The following is a 17,128-nucleotide window of genomic DNA, read 5'->3' on the forward strand; positions in this document are numbered from 1 at the left end:
ATATTCAGCGGATTATTCTTCCATTACGCAAATCTGAGACATTCGGAATAATGGCGATCTCTTTACGTGCGTAATTACGCTTATGTATATTGATTCATGGCTAAGTTGGTGGGTTATTCTGTCTCAGAGAATACTAAGAATGTGACTGTGAATACCTGCTTCGTGTTGACGATCTCAAGAATGAGTTTGTTCTCAAAAATTAGTTTGAGTTTGTTTTTGAGAATGAGTTTGAGTTTGTTTACAAGAATTAGTTTGTTCTCAAGAATGAGTTTATGGTTAAGCTTGATCCAACGATATAAAAAAAAATTCATGGAAATACGAGTAAGAGATTAAGCTTTAAAAAAAAACAGCTGCCCTGAAACCAGATGTGAAAAAAACTGCCCTGAAACCAGATGTTAAAAACAGCTGCCCTGAAACCAGAGATGCCCTGAAACCAGATGTGAAAAAACAGCTGCCCTGAAACAGATGTGAAAAAAACAGATAGATGTAAAAAAACAGCTGCCCTGAAACCAGATGTGAAAAAAACAGCTGAAACCAGATGTACCAGAAAAAACAGCTGCCCTGAAACCAGATGTGAAAAAAACAGGTGCCCTGAAACCAGATGTGAAAAAAACAGCTGCCCTGAAACCAGATGTGAAAAAAACAGCTGCCCTGAAACCAGATGTGAAAAAACAGCTGCCCTGAAACCAGATGTGAAAAAACAGCTGCCCTGAAACCAGATGTGAAAAAAACAGCTGCCCTGAAACCAGATGTGAAAAAACAGCTGCCCTGAAACCAGATGTGAAAAAAACAGCTGCCCTGAAACCAGATGAAAAAAAAACAGCTGCCCTGAAACCTGAAAAAACAGCTGCCCTGAAACCAGATGTGAAAAAAACAGCTGCCCTGAAACCAGATGTGAAAAAAACAGCTGCCCTGAAACCAGATGTGAAAAAAACAGCTGCCCTGAAACCAGATGTGAAAAAAAACAGCTGCCCTGAAACCAGATGTGAAAAAACAGCTGCCCTGAAACCAGATGTGAAAAAAAACAGCTGCCCTGAAACCAGATGTGAAAAAAAACAGCTGCCCTGAAACCAGATGTGAAAAAAACAGCTTCCCTGAAACCATATATGAAAAAAAAACAGCTGCCCTGAAACCAGAAAAAAACAGCTGCCCTGAAACCAGATGTAAAAAAACAGCTGGCCTGAAACCAGATGTGAAAAAACAGCTGCCCTGAAACCAGATGTGAAAAAAACAGCTGCCCTGAAACCAGATGTGAAAAAAACAGCTGCCCTGAAACCAGATGTAAAAAAAAACAGCTGCCCTGAAACCAGATGTAAAAAAAACAGCTGCCCTGAAACCAGATGTGAAAAAAAAACAGCTGCCCTGAAACCAGATGTGAAAAAAAAGCTGCCCTGAAACCAGATGTGAAAAAAACAGCTGCCCTGAAACCAGATGTGAAAGCTGCCCTGAAACCAGATGTGAAAAATAACAGCTGCCCTGAAACCAGACGTGGAAGGGTATTGAAATGCATGAACCATTATTGACCTAAACTTGTGTGTGCGTGCGTGTTTGTTTGTGCTTCTATATACATTTTCATCAAGTTTTCCCTTCCTCTTTGATTTACCGAAGGGGATAAATGAAGTCAGCTGAAAACTAAAGGTCACTTGACGCCGCTGTTGATTGATGGGTATGGCCGGGTGAGTCCCAGAAGTTGGTTTGAATGCAAACGATGGAATGACAAGTCTTCTCTTTCTTTCTTTCTTTCTTTCTCTCTATTTGCTTTTCTTCCCCTTTTTTTAAGATTCGTTAATTGTTTAATCGTTCTTTGCCATTTCGTGTTCTGTGTTGATGTTTGTTCATGCTGATGGTTCTTGCAATCATTTCTGTCTTCCTTACTTGAGTTTTTTTTGTTAAAACTCTCATGAAATTTCCTTGCTGTCAGAGTTTTCTTTGATGCTTATTTTCTTCATATTTATTTTGTTTTTATTCTTTTTGCCTTTACATTCAGCACCGAACGCTTAACAAGGAATGCGTTTTATTTTCCAGCGGTTAACAGATGTTATTTCGACTCATTATATTTACGAGTTTGTTTGTGAAGTTTCTTGTGGTTCAGGTAATAGATGGCTTTGCGAATCTCTGTGGTAAGCGTTGTTGACAACTGGCGACCATTGTTTTAAATGAGGTCCATTTTTGTGTTGATATGTGGATGTTCAGAAATCACAAACACACACACACACACACAAACACACATATATATATATATATATATATATATATATATATATATATATATATATATATATATATATATATACATACATACACACATACACACACACACACATACTTAGATCTTGCAATCACTATGGCAAAACCTGGAAGCTGAGGTTCCCCTCTTTCAAGGCCTCTTCATTGCATCCAGCCGAAACTTTCTGGCTCCTTTTCCTCCCAAAACCTGCTGGTTAACAGTTATCCCTCATTCTCTCCATATCATCAGACCATCTCAAAAATCTTATCGCATAAGATTACGTTTTTACTGCTTGTTCTTCGCATCTTTTCTTGCGGTGAACATGAATATATATATATATAAACATTTATATATATATATATATATATATATATATATATATATATATATATATATATATATATATATATATATATATATATATATATATATAGTTATATTGTTATATTCTGTGGCTGGTTGGAAGAATGAAAATTAATTTTTCTTGTCACTGCCTTAAGGGCCGACACACAATGCTCAGGAATATAAGCGATAAATGGAATGAATAAACTGACTTACCTTGATATCACATCTAAGTAAACAGAGAAGTGGAGGTCGCCTTGGTAAATTACAGTATAACCAGTAAATGCTTCAAACTGAATTTATTTACAAATGGAGCAATCAGGAAATTAATATGAAAGGGCTGACTGACCAGCAAGCAAGCACATACAATGTGCAATAAAGCTAGACAATGCATAGCAAATAGCTGAATCTGAAAGAGCTACAGGCCTGAAACAGTTTGACACTAATAACTTGACTGCGGACTGGTTAAACGATTTCTGGTGGTTAACGCAACTGGATTGAAAGTGGGGAACTGTGTCTAGCGCCCCTGGACTGCTTGATCAGAAGACTCTTGCACGTGGCAGGATGGCAGTTAAACATCTAAGGCTATTTTGGTTCAGAAGGCAGGGGCAGGCCGCTCAAAGAGCCAGATAAAAGGTTTCTTATTTCATCTGTGCATGGAGCTCCTTGCAATTTAAGACGAATTTCGGCCGCAGGATTCTCGAGATCTTTGCCAGTGTGAAGAGAAAGGGGACCTCACCGACTTGATGCTTTTGCGGCCAGTGACGGAGTGCGTGTGTGTGTGTGTGGCGAGGTCGCGATCTCTTCCCATTCAGTTTTATGGGTTAGGCACAAGACATCGGACGATCTGAAATAGTAGTCAACAGGCAGCACATTTCGAAAATGGATAGGCCTTATAGCTAAGTCTCTTCTAAAGGGTCAGCATAGCAGCCCACTTACGGCCCTAACTGGTATTTTTGTCAATAACGGCTTTATACCCCTCACAAAAATCGTATGATGCTGGGGCTAAGAGGTCGGTATGGTTTCCCCAAAATCAGGTGATATGGTGGTAGGTCTACATAAGTTCACCCCCCCTTAGTGGCGTCTCCTCCAGCTGCCATTAAATTTGATTTACTAGCTAACAGACTGAAGGGACGAATTTTATAAATACGTGATATATATATATATATATATATATATATATATATATATATATATATATATATATATATATATATATATATATATGTTTACATATATAAATATATATATATGTGCATATATATATATATATATATATATATATATATATATATATATATATATATATATATATATACATTCATTTATATATATAAATTCCCCTTCGGCGACAATTCTCAACGGAGATATACCGAGGTAGCGTGAATTTCGATATTAAGCGACATTTGTAGCTTCATGATTGTATATAAATCACGGTGTGATAAAAATTTCATAACAAGAGCTGCGTGTTCCAAACGTACCAATGAACTGTCATGGCGGAGGTGGCTATACACTTTCCCCGCTCACGACGGGTAAAAGCAGTACGACATCTCGGCAAAAGACTTATGTCCTCTCTTGATGGCTCAATGGTTTACGTCAACTGGAGTCGCTGAATAGGCTTTCGTCGCGGGTTCGTGTCCCCACGATTCCAATTCATTTATTTATATAAATTCCCCTTCGGCGACAATTCTCCAACGGAGATATACCGAGGTAGCGTGGATTTCGATATAAGCGACATTTGTAGCTTCATGATTGTATAAAAATCACGGTGTGATAAAATTTCATAACAAGAGCTGCGTGTTCCAAACGTACCAATGAACTGTCATGGCGGAGGTGGGTCATTGTCGAGGCTAGTACACTTTCCCCGCTCACGACGGGTAAAAGCAGTACGACATCTCGGCAAAAGACTTATACCCTCTCTTGATGGCTCAATGGTTTACGTCAACTGGAGTCGCTGAATAGGCTTTCGTCGCGGGTTCGTGTCCCCACGATTCCAATTCATTTATCACTTATATAAATTCCCCTTCGGCGACAATTCTCCAACGGAGATATACCGAGGTAGCGTGGATTTCGATATTAAGCGACATTTGTAGCTTCATGATTGTATAAAAATCACGGTGTGATAAAAATTTCATAACAAGAGCTGCGTATAAAACGTACCAATGAACTGTCATGGCGGAGGTGGGTCATTGTCGAGGCTAGTACACTTTCCCCGCTCACGACGGGTAAAAGCAGTACGACATCTCGGCAAAAGACTTATACCCTCTCTTGATGGCTCAATGGTTTACGTCAACTGGAGTCGCTGAATAGGCTTTCGTCGCGGGTTCGTGTCCCCACGATTCCAATTCATTTATCACTTATATAAATTCCCCTTCGGCGACAATTCTCCAACGGAGATATACCGAGGTAGCGTGGATTTCGATATTAAGCGACATTTGTAGCTTCATGATTGTATAAAAATCACGGTGTGATAAAAATTTCATATATATATATATATATATATATATATATATACACAGTATGTATATGTTTGTGTGCGCGTGCGTGCGTGCTTGCATGCAAGCGTAGGCCTGCATGCCTCTGGGTACATAAAAACATAATATGAAATGCAGGAAGTCATACCTCGTAAGCAGTTGGTTATGACGTATAAAACGCTTTGTAACGCTTGCCACTCTGTCTTCATTTGCCTTGGAATATTACAAATATCTTTCTGCACTGTCTTACTCAGAAAGCTCGTGTCGCGTGGAAATGAAGCGATTTGGGTTGTCCTGAGAGAGAGAGAGAGAGAGAGAGAGAGAGAGCTCTGACTGCATGAATGCATATAAAAAGAGGGTGATGTGTGAGTGGAGACTGGAAATATATTATTCATCTAAATTTTTTCAAGTCAGAGAATTGTTATAAAACTGTTGATACATTAAGTCAAAAGTTAAATTACACAGACACACACACACACACACACACACACACACACACACACACACACACACACACACACATGCAAATTAAATCATCAAACCCTTTATGAATATATTTGAAAATATTCCTGTGAAAGTAACAGAGAAATCAAAAGCGAAAATTGAGAGGCGATGACGTCAGAGCGAAAGAGAAGCTCTGGAAAGCGTTCGTCAAAATCGCAACCTGGAAGTCTGACGAGGCACAGCCGACTTGTGAGCGGTCGAAGCATTTCATATAATAGGAGAGATCATAGTTCGAATGGGCTCAGATCACTGCCAGAGGAAAGTTTAGGGGAAGGAAGTCGTCAATGCTTCTGGGCCCTGTCGAATGACTAGGTAGCCATCCACTGGGTGGTGGATGGGGGATCAAAGACCAGCTTTGTTCCATGTGGAATTTTCCTGAAATACCTTTTTTTTTTTATATTAGGTTTTAAGATTAGAGAACTTTTCTTCAAAGTTAATGTAAATACACACATATATTATATATATATATATATATATATATATATATATATATATATATATATATATATATATATATATATATAGAGAGAGAGAGAGAGAGAGAGAGAGAGAGAGAGAGAGAGAGAGAAAGAGGGGGTTCACGCTGGATATTAATTCATGCTGGATGCTGTTGACTCGTGTGAAAAGGATCAACGGCAAAAGGAGTAACGGTTGAATGCACATTGTCTGTTCAGGCAGGATAATATAGGCGCCGCGACGTGTCTGTCAACCGAAGTTTTCCTCGAATGTGTCCATTGTTTATTATTTGCCCAGTGGACGCAATCACTCCCAGAGCAATTGGAGGTCCATGTCCACACTGTTTTCCTGCTGTTGTCTTGTACGTCTTTTTCACTTCGAATTGATGAATTCAAGATATTTTATCTGAATGCATCATGGTTTCAGTCATGTCGAGTAAGATTCGCGAAAATAATCTCCAGGCATAAAAACGACGAAAGCCCCATGATGTCCGAGGAATGAATAACGACCTCTGGCAACCCCACCCTTCCATCAGGGCAACGGAGTAGCCTCGCAATTAGTGAGAATGTTTGCAGACGACTGCAAGTGCGAGCATATCGTATATTCTGTTACTTCTCCGCCTTTCAGTTACAAATAAATGGCGACGGTTCAGATGTGTTTGTGATCACATGAATGACTGAGTGATGGGAAAAGCAGCTTTCGCTTTGCTATATTTCATTTCGTTTTATCAGAAGATGTTTCTGAAGCCGAAGTCTGTACATGTCTGAAGTATAGTAATAAAGAAGATATACCGTATTCTCTTGAGAGTCTTGAAAAAAAAATCACTTTTCGCCTTAAGTGAATGGAGAGGAAACGGGAAGAAATGTAATAAATCCACGCTAGAAATATTAATTTTCTGTCTCATGACAGATTATGTGATAAACCAAAAGAAGTCAGAGCCGAATTTTTTTTTATTCCGATAAATCCGACATTTGTAGTTCATTAGATATTAAATCAGACTGCAATTTTTAGCTGTGTGAGTGATGAGCCCTGCATGGTTCGAGAGGGATGAGCTGGCTATATTCATAACATCAGTTTTGAATAAATAGACTGGGAATCAATAAAGTACGTGTCTGTCTGTCTGTCTGTCTGTCTGTCATCCTCTCTTTATAGTATGCTCCATTGCTGGAGTTGGAGAAATATTCAAATGCAGTGGAAATTTTTTGTTTCTTCTTAGGAGCTGCGGGTTGCCTGATAAGAAAGTTAGGCATCGCTGGGTCTGGTCAGGACTTGGATGGCTGACCACTTGGAAATAAGAGACGCAGTCCATACAGAAAGCTCCTTGATACTGGAGCCAGGGTGTAAGCCGAGCAATCTCATACCAGAATTGTATGCAGAAAGCCAGAGGGTAGCACCGTGTGGAGTTGCACCTCCATGAGGGATATATATATATATATATATATATATATATATATATATATATATATATATATATATATATATATATATATATATATATAGAGAGAGAGAGAGAGAGAGAGAGAGAGAGAGTATGTGTGTGTGTTTGCAAAGAGCGTAATGCAAATGTTACCCCATTACATTAATAGATATTAATTATAAAATTGTGCCTGTTTTAATTAGGAGACACAAATGAATATCAGTATCTGAGAATGAATTTTTTTATTTTATTTTGGAGTTATATTAATTAGGATGGACTCCATGAATAAAAATTAAACTAGGATTAATGCTTTTTGTATGGTGTATGCAAGGGCATAAAATTAAGGGATTGTCTGTATCATTTTGATTTTAGGTTCAGGAAAACACGAAAAGTTAACTTTTTTCCATGATTAAAAAAAAATTTTTTTTGTGAACACGAAGAAATGTCTGCAGAAGCTCTTGCAGTCCCTCAGTGGCCACTGTTAACATTGAATTTTATATGGCCTTTCTGTATGAGTATACAATTATCACTTAAAATTCCCAACAAAAGCAAGAAAGGAAAAAAAAAAAATAGAAACGTTTCCAGCGTTTATTTGGGGATAGTGTTTCGCCATTAGCATATTTCAGGATGGAGGATGGATAGGCTGCCGTATCCGCTTGCATAATCAACTCCCCACGTTATTCAGAAACTTATTTAGGGACATAGGAACAGAGTATGTTACTATAAAAACTTTCGTCGTTACGTGTTCAGTCTTAGGAAATAATGATTGCGCCTTATGATTGTTTAATTTTCGCAACTTGAGTATATATAGTATATATACACACACACACACACACACACACACACATATATATATATATATATATATATATATATATATATATATATATATATATATATATATATATATATATATATATATGCATATACTGTATATATGTTGTTATCGCTCACTTGCAATTGTAAATATTTGTAAAATGACTAAAGCTGTGTTTCGATTTTCTGCGTCCCTTGTGTGTCGTGTCCCATCCTTTAATATTTTCTGTATCTTGTAAATCTTCATTCATGAATGACGTAGTTTTAACTTTAAAGGTTCGTGTAGTAAACCGTTACTTTCCGCTGCTCGCTAGTGAACTCACTGTTGGTAAAATCACTGGCTTCATTTAAACATTTGTCTTAAGAGGATCCCAGGTGTCGTGGTTTTGGACCCGTTATAAGGTGATTCCTTCTATAAACTGTATTGCTGTTATTTCTGTTAATATCAGCAATTAAGTGCAGCTCAAAGGATTAGGGCTTGAAAGTCATAACAATATATTATTTTATATAACGCTAAAGCGTTTATCTTACTAGGAGGTGGCTCTAGAGAAAATGAAAGACAATGGTACCTGTTACATTTGTACTTTACGCACACACAATAAATATATATATATATATATATATATATATATATATATATATATATATATATAATATATATATATACATACATATATACAGTATTATATATACTGTATATATATGTGTGTGTGTTTGTGTATGTGTGTGAGTGAGTGCACGCGTGCGTTTGTGCAAGTACTTATTCTTCATTCATTTATTCATCCATCCATTCCGCCGGCCGTATTGTAATTGTTTTTCCTTTGCGGGACAGAGAGCTAAGCCCAAAAGCCCATTAAGTTTAATGAAAGTCGTATCGAGGCCCTGTCCAGCAAATGGCCCTAATTCTGACACAGGGCCTGATCTTATGAAGTCATTTCACGCAAAAGCGAGAGGTGCCAAAACCAAGGGAGAAATTTCTACGGGATAATCAATAGGTAGATGTGTATATATATCCTAACATTTTATTTATTCACATTGTTTTGCTGCCGAAACCATTCAACAGGGAAATGCACCAGTAATTTTCCACAGGGCGGATAATTACCTGGTTGTTTATGGGCTGCGATAATGTTAGGGGATTGGATTGCTGTAATTAATTACAGGTAAGAATATTACATTGCTTAAATATGCATAAAATGCTCATTTGATATTGCCAGTGAAAAGAGAGGACTGAACGCCCCCTGTTCTTTGTGGGTTCGGGAATCTATTGCTTTTCCCGAAACTTAAAAAGCAGTTTAATATCAAGAATGAGAAAGAGAGACAGGCAGCTGTAAAGCTACAAAGTATCAAGGACTACGTTTTGTTAGAATGCTGGTTTTCCATGAGACAGGGATTAAAAAGAAATGATCATCAATACTGGTAATAAGGCAGCAAAGCAAAACAATTGTGCATTTTTAGGGTAAATGCGCCGGATGCTGAATTTAAGAAAGTACAGTCTAATGTATATATGCATGTTTTGGCATTAATGCACCAGACGATGGACTGGTGAAAAGGAAAATCTAACAGCGTAATTCAGATAATAAGGCGAGTCCAGGTAAAAAAGTCATAGAGAAAAATCACAGGAAAAAAAGTCACAATCTTTCCTAGATAATGGCCCCGAAGGTTTTAACCCTGTATGCATCCACCTTCGCGGCGTGTTTGGTACAAGCCCATTTGGGATGACCATCAAAACATAAACAAAAGGCTGTAAATATCATAAAGATAATGACCCCCAAGAAATATTGTGAATTTTCTGTGTAACTTTATTACTGGCCACTATAAATTAATGTGACTTTTTTCCTAGTCAAAATTATGACTTATTTTCCTGTGACTATTACCGGCCACCAATAAGGCAGCTCAAATTTAGTCTAGACCGTGGTTATGGCGATCATTCTCCAAAATGACGGCACCCCCCATGCAGTGACAAGATATTTTCATTGGGCCGGCAAGCCATTTTAGTCTTGGACGTCTAAATGTCTATTTATAAAATGTTTGAGCTAATTATGGAATTTCTAATCAATAGTTAAGCGAGAAAAAGCTACAACTTTTTATGAAACAAACATAAATTAGATCATCCTCACTGGAAAGCCTTCAACAATCAAATTACTTGAAATATTTTAGACAACATCAGTGGATTACTGGTTGCTGTAAATCAGCATAAGCGGGTACACTAGCCACAAGTCAGTTCTGCAGGCAATCTCTTACACAGAACCAAAAGGTTTTACAATCTAGTTCAGTTTTTTCTGTGCTGGTGGGATGATTGAACAAAGGTTTTTATTATCATAGAACGACCCATCAGTTGACGTTTTCTACCCATCGTTAGACTGTTCTCAAGAGACGAGATGAATGAAGGAAAGTACTTCATTAATGTCGCATCTGTGCCTCAGACCACAAACAACAAGGGAGTCTAATGCTTTTATATTACAGTTTGAAATACCACCATTTGAGCAAGCCTCAGTTTTCCTTGTCAGTTATTTGCTCAATATTTCAGTATTGAAATATTTTTCAGTATTGTTCAAAGGTTTATTGTTTGATGATATCGTTGGCCGTAGCAATAGACTTAAAATCCAGCAAGGCAGAAGTACACTGGAGATTAATGTCTACATTACCTCAGGTAAATTTCGAGATACAGTGGCTAGTAACAGGTTTATAATTTGAGAGAAAGTTAAATTTCTAGATACAATGGCTAGCACCAGGTGTATAGCTTGAGAGAAAGATAAATTTCGAGATACGGTGGCTAGTATCAGGTGTACAGCTTGAGAGAAAGATAAATTTCGAGACACGATGGCTAGTATCAGGTGTATAGCTTAAGATAAAGATAAATTTCGAGACACGATAGCTAGTATCAGGTGTACAGCTTGAGAGAAAGATAAATTTCTAGATACATTGGCTAGTATCGGGTGTATAGCTGGAGAGAAAGATAAATTTCTAGATACGATGGCTAGTATCAGGCGTACAGCTTGAGAGAAATATAAATTTCGAGATACAATGGCTAGTATCAGGCGCACAGCTTGAAGGAAAGATAAATTTGTAGATACAATGGCTAGTATCAGGTGTACAGCTTGAGAGAATGATAAATTTCTAGATACGATGGGCAGTATCAGGTATATAGCTTGAGAGCAAGACAAACTTCAAGATACAATGGCTAGTATCAGGTGTACAGCTTGAGAGAAAGATAAATTTCTAGATACTATGGCTAGTATCAGGCTTACAGCTTGAGAGAAAGATGAAATTCTAGATACGATGGCTAGTATCAGTTGTATAGCTGGAGAGAAAGATAAATTTCTAGATATGGTGGCTAGTACTAGGCGTACAGCTTGAGAGAAAGATAAATTTCTAGATACGATGGCTAGTATCAGGTGTATAGCTTGAGAGAAAGATAAATTTCTAGATACGATGGCTAGCACCAGGTGTATAGCTTGAGAGAAAGATAAATTTCTAGATACGGTGGCTAGTATCAGGCGTACAGCTTGAGAGAAAGATAAATTTCGAGACACTATGGCTAGTATCAGGCGTACAGCTTGAGAGAAAGATAAATTTCGAGATACGATGGCTAGTATGAGGCGTACAGCTTGAGAGAGAGATAAATTTCGAGAACCGATGGCTTGTATCAGGCATACAGCTTGAGAGAGATAAATTTTGAGATATGATGGCTTGTATCAGGCATACAGCTTGAGAGAGATAAATTTTGAGATATGATGGCTAGTGTCAGTCGTACAGCTTGAGAGAAAGATAAATTACTGGATACAATGGGTAGTATCACGTGTATAACCTTGAGGGAAAGATTTATAGCTTGAGAGAAAGATAAATTTTTATATACGTTGGCAAGTATCAGGTATATAGCTTGAGAGTAAGATAAATTTCTAGATACGATGGCTAGTATCGGGTGTATAGCTTGAGAGATAAATTTCTAGACACGATGGCTAGTATCGGGTGTATAGCTTGAGAGGAAGATAAATTTCTAGACGCGATGGCTAGTATCATGTGTATAGCTTGAGAAGAAGATACATTTCTAGGTACGGTGGCTAAGATCAGCTGCATAGCATGAGAGGAAGATACATTTCTAGGGTACGGTGGCTAGGATCAGCTGCATAGCTTAAGAGGAAGATACATTTCTAGGGTACGGTGGCTAGGATCAGCTGCACAGCTTGAGAGGAAGATACATTTCTAGGTACAGTGGCTAGGATCAGCTGCACAGCTTGAGAGGAAGATACATTTCTAGGGTACGGTGGCTAGGATCAGCTGCACAGCTTGAGAGGAAGATACATTTCTAGGGTACGGTGGCTAGGATCAGCTGCACAGCTTGAGAGGAAGATAAATTTCGAGATACGATGGGTAATATCAGGCGTTCAGCTTGAGAGAGAGATAAATTTCGAGATACGTTGGCTAGTATCAAGCGTTTAGCTTGAGAGAAAGATATACTCAAGGAAAGTTTAGCTTTGATCTTAAGCTTTCTTAATCTCGTGTTGCAGCTTAAGGTAAGATATTCACCTTATTTTACAGCTGCCCTATAGTCATTGGGGCAAAGTGGAAATGAGTGCGCTGACATTTGAGATTTGGTTGTTATTTGTTTTAAAAATTCATTTACTGCGGAAAAAGATTTTAAGACGTGCATGAAGTATCATCGATGCCGAGTTAATGTGCCGTAATACTATTCTTGAAGGGAATTAAATAAATGGTAATATACACATAAATACTTTCGTTGATAGAATTAAAATGATTTTTTATGCAGAATAGAATATAACTAGACCATGTTTTTCAAAATTATATTAGGCGGCCTTCTCCTTGACTGAATCAATTGGACTTGACCAGTGTTCACCAGTTTTCTGAGGAACAGGATCAGAGATAAATTCAAAACTCGAAAAAATCTTACTAAAATTTCTTCTAGATAAAAAAGAGTTGCACCAAATGTTTCTATTTGAAGAGCCATCACAGAAGAGATTCGTTGGAACAAGGAATCGAAGCATTTTGTTCGCGCTCATCAACACTGATGTAGCTACCTTCAAGTTTTCAGTCAAATAAATTAAAACGGTCAGGTTAATTGGAAGCGGGTTATACATAGCCACAGGACACAAAGATCATAAACGGCGGCGTCAAAGCCAGATAGATAATTGATTCCATTTCAAACGGAGCCATGTCGGTGAGAGGTATCTGCCATCAAACACCAGGAATTGTTGTTTATTAAAAGGTGCGTCCTTCCCTCCGTCGTTGGTGCTGGTATGCTCCGGAGGGTTGTCAGCAATTTGGCCTCTCTGGCTTTCGTTTGCAGACAGAATATAATAATAAGTAAATGATACTGGTTGTCATGTAAGAAATTTGATTGCATATTCACTCTTCGAGAAATGAATATGCAACTATGCAAGTATCTCCGTTTAAAGATACAAGGGGAAAATATACAAGTGTTGTTGGTAACGTGACATTCTGGTATGAAAAGGAAAACACCTCTCTTACCTGCACCAGTATCTTGATTAAAAAAAAAACCTTGATAAAGTAAATGTTAATAAAAAACTATCTTTTTTATTTAGAATAGAATATACCTAGATTACTTTTTTCAAAATTATATTAGGCGGCCTTTTCCTTGACTGAATCAATTTGACTTGACCAGTGTTCACCAGTTTTCCTAGGGACAGGATCAGAGATAAATTAAAAACTCGAAAACAAAATCTTACTAAGAGTTTTTTCTAGATAAGAAAAGGCTGCATCAAATGTTTCCATTTAAAGAGCCATCACAGAGGAGATCCGTTGGAACGAGGAATAATTACCAAAGAACTGGAATTATCCCTTGTGATAATGCAGCTACCAACAGCAGTAGTGACATGACCTATAGGCGAGCCTTGTAAATAACAAATTAGAAAATGAATGTTAAAAGGAATTTAGGCCAGAAAAAGTGTTCTGTATTTTGTATAACATTTTGATATTTTCTTTCTTTATACAGTTATTGCATTTGAGGCCTTACCTTACCTTACAGACCTTACAGTTCGTTCGGGTTGCCCCAGGTCCCTCAGTGTGAGGCACCTCTGATGTCTACCAGAGAATTGCTAATGCATCTTCCGGTATATTTTGCATCTTCCAATCTTGGATGGTCTGGGATGCATCTTACATATTTGTCGAGCTTATTCTTAAACACATCTACGCTCACTCCTGTTATGTTCCTCAGATGAGCTGGGAGCGCATTGAATAGACGCTGCATTATCGATGCTGGTGCGTGGTGGATTAATGTCCTGTGTGCTTTCCTTAGTTTTCCTGGTATAGTTTTGGGCACTATTAATCTACCTCTGCTTCGGGAATAAAGTTAAAGATATATAATGAAATAAAATATTACTTTAAGCTGAAATTTGATGTAAAACAATTTATTTATTTACCTTTTATGGAGCTGGTATAGTATCAAAGCGACTTCTGCAAACAGAAGATGCGACACCACGCGATTATCTTACGGCTTTCCAAGACAAGAAGAGAGGCGTCGAAGTAGCGAAATGCTGTTTGCAGGTTCTTCAGTTCGCTGTTGTCATTTCGCTTGTTTTGAGTCCGCTCGAGACGGTCGTTCTTCGTTCGGCTTTCTACCACGACTCAGGGACTAGTAATAGATTGTCTTCTAAATTTCAATTTTTTTTTTTATTTTTACATAAATTTCTACCCATTTGCATCACTGAGATATTGTTTTTGCGCTCGTCAAACATATTTTAAACGTTGAAAATTTGTATTTCACTTGTATTTTATCTTTCTTAATCACTAATTTTAGTCCGTATTTACCTTTTCTCGAAATAAATAAACGCAGTCTGTTACGTATTGATACATCGTGATCTATGAAGATGAAAAAAAAGTGTCTTTGCATATTTACAGAAAATATAGAGATTATTTTTCTCATGAACGTAAAGACAAATTAATCTTTAGGAAAATAATCAAAAGCTGATATATTTTTAGCAACCACATGAATATGAGAAAATAATCTTTGTGTATTTTCTGTAAATATGCAAAGATTATTTTTCTCTCATTCATAAAGACAAATTAATCTTTAGGGAGAGAAAAAAAAAAACTGTATATTTCTTGCAACTGCTTCATGGGAACTCTTCAAGCTACAGTTCAGAATGAAAACGAATCCTATATAAAAATTCACTCCTCCGCGAAAAGCCGTAGTCTAATTAGGAGGCCCCGGAGTTCCTCAACTTCCGAAGCTGATCCTTAATTGTGTCCATGAGAGGGTTTCCAGCATTTAAGCTCCGCTGGTAAATGACCTCTTAATTAAGGCCAGTGGCAACAGCAAGGTCATTATCCACTTAACTGCAGCAGCTGTTCCTCGCATGACTACAGTGCCCTCGTTGGAGGTTAAATGCTGTTATTGCTGTTAATTCCGCCGGTGAACGACCTGTTCTCATTGCGAAAGAGTTGGACGGAATGTATCGTACTTCTTCGTGTTTGCGTTCATGTGTTTGCGTGCTTGATTTGTACCTTTATTCGTTAGTAAACCTACAACCTTACACACACACACACACACACATATATATATATATATATATATATATATATATATATATATATATATATATGTGTATAATATATATATATATATATATACATATATATATATATATATATATTTTTTCACACAGTACATACAGTATATATATGTACGTATATACTGCCCTGGAAAAATATACATACATATACTGTATTTAGTAGCCATTGGTGGCTCTATTAAAGTTCATTAAGCTAGCAGTGGGAAGTAGCTATATCTCCATAGCTATCTATCTGTCTTGTCTATCTATCTATCTATATATATATATATATATATATATATATATATATATATATATATATATATATATATATATATATATATATATGACTATTTATCACATCACCGTGATTCATATACAATCAAAACTACAAACGTCCTTTAATATCAATTCACTCTAAATGGAAGTAATATATTTTCATATATGTTAGGGGAATTTTTAGTTGATAATAAGTCCACCGTACCGTGGGGTCGAAAGCGACGGACGAGGAATCAGGACTACATGACACACTAACCAGTCGGCCACAAGAGGTCTGGTTGGTACGGTGGACTTATTATCAACTAAAAATTCCCATTGGTAACATATATGAATGGCTTTATTAGGTAAGAATTGATAAGGACGTTTAGCTTTCTGATTATATATATAGTGGGATATATATATATATATATATATATATATATATATATATATATATATATATATATATATATATTAAAATAATGGGAGAGTGTAATTTTTAGGAATGTCGCGACTGATAAATGCCATGATGGATACCACACCTACTAGTGCTAGCATATTCTTGCAGTTATCCGTCACTTACAAAGTGATCTAAAGGTGTTAGAACTTTGTAAACTTTAGTAAGGAAGAAAGTATATGAAAGAAAAATACTATCGAGCGTGCTTTTAGTGAATGATTATGCGTGTTCAGAGCCATTTGGTTATATGGTTCATATTCTCATGATTTTATACTTTTTCCTAAAAGTGTTCATCTTTTGACATAGCCTATGTATGTGCAGGCATGACTAGTACAAATAACATGAGTACTCGAAATGCTGATAAGATAAAGGGTTCTATAATAATGCAGTCATAAGACTTGAAGGTATGAACTATCCTTTCAAATCTTACTATCGTGTCTATGAACTTTACGAGCTGGTTTTCATTTGCAAGCGCAAAGGAACTGCCATTCTTTGCAAAATTCCAAGGATTACAAAGGACTAATTCGCTAACGAAAATGCCTCAAGATGATCTCATTAATATTAGAATTTCGCCGGCTGCAATTCCGTCTGTGGTTGCCGCCGGACCTTGGAAGCAAATAAAGACGAAGAAAAATTCAACTGAATCTT

Source organism: Macrobrachium rosenbergii, chromosome 46, assembly GCF_040412425.1.
Source record: "Macrobrachium rosenbergii isolate ZJJX-2024 chromosome 46, ASM4041242v1, whole genome shotgun sequence".
Lineage (NCBI taxonomy): Eukaryota > Metazoa > Arthropoda > Malacostraca > Decapoda > Palaemonidae > Macrobrachium > Macrobrachium rosenbergii.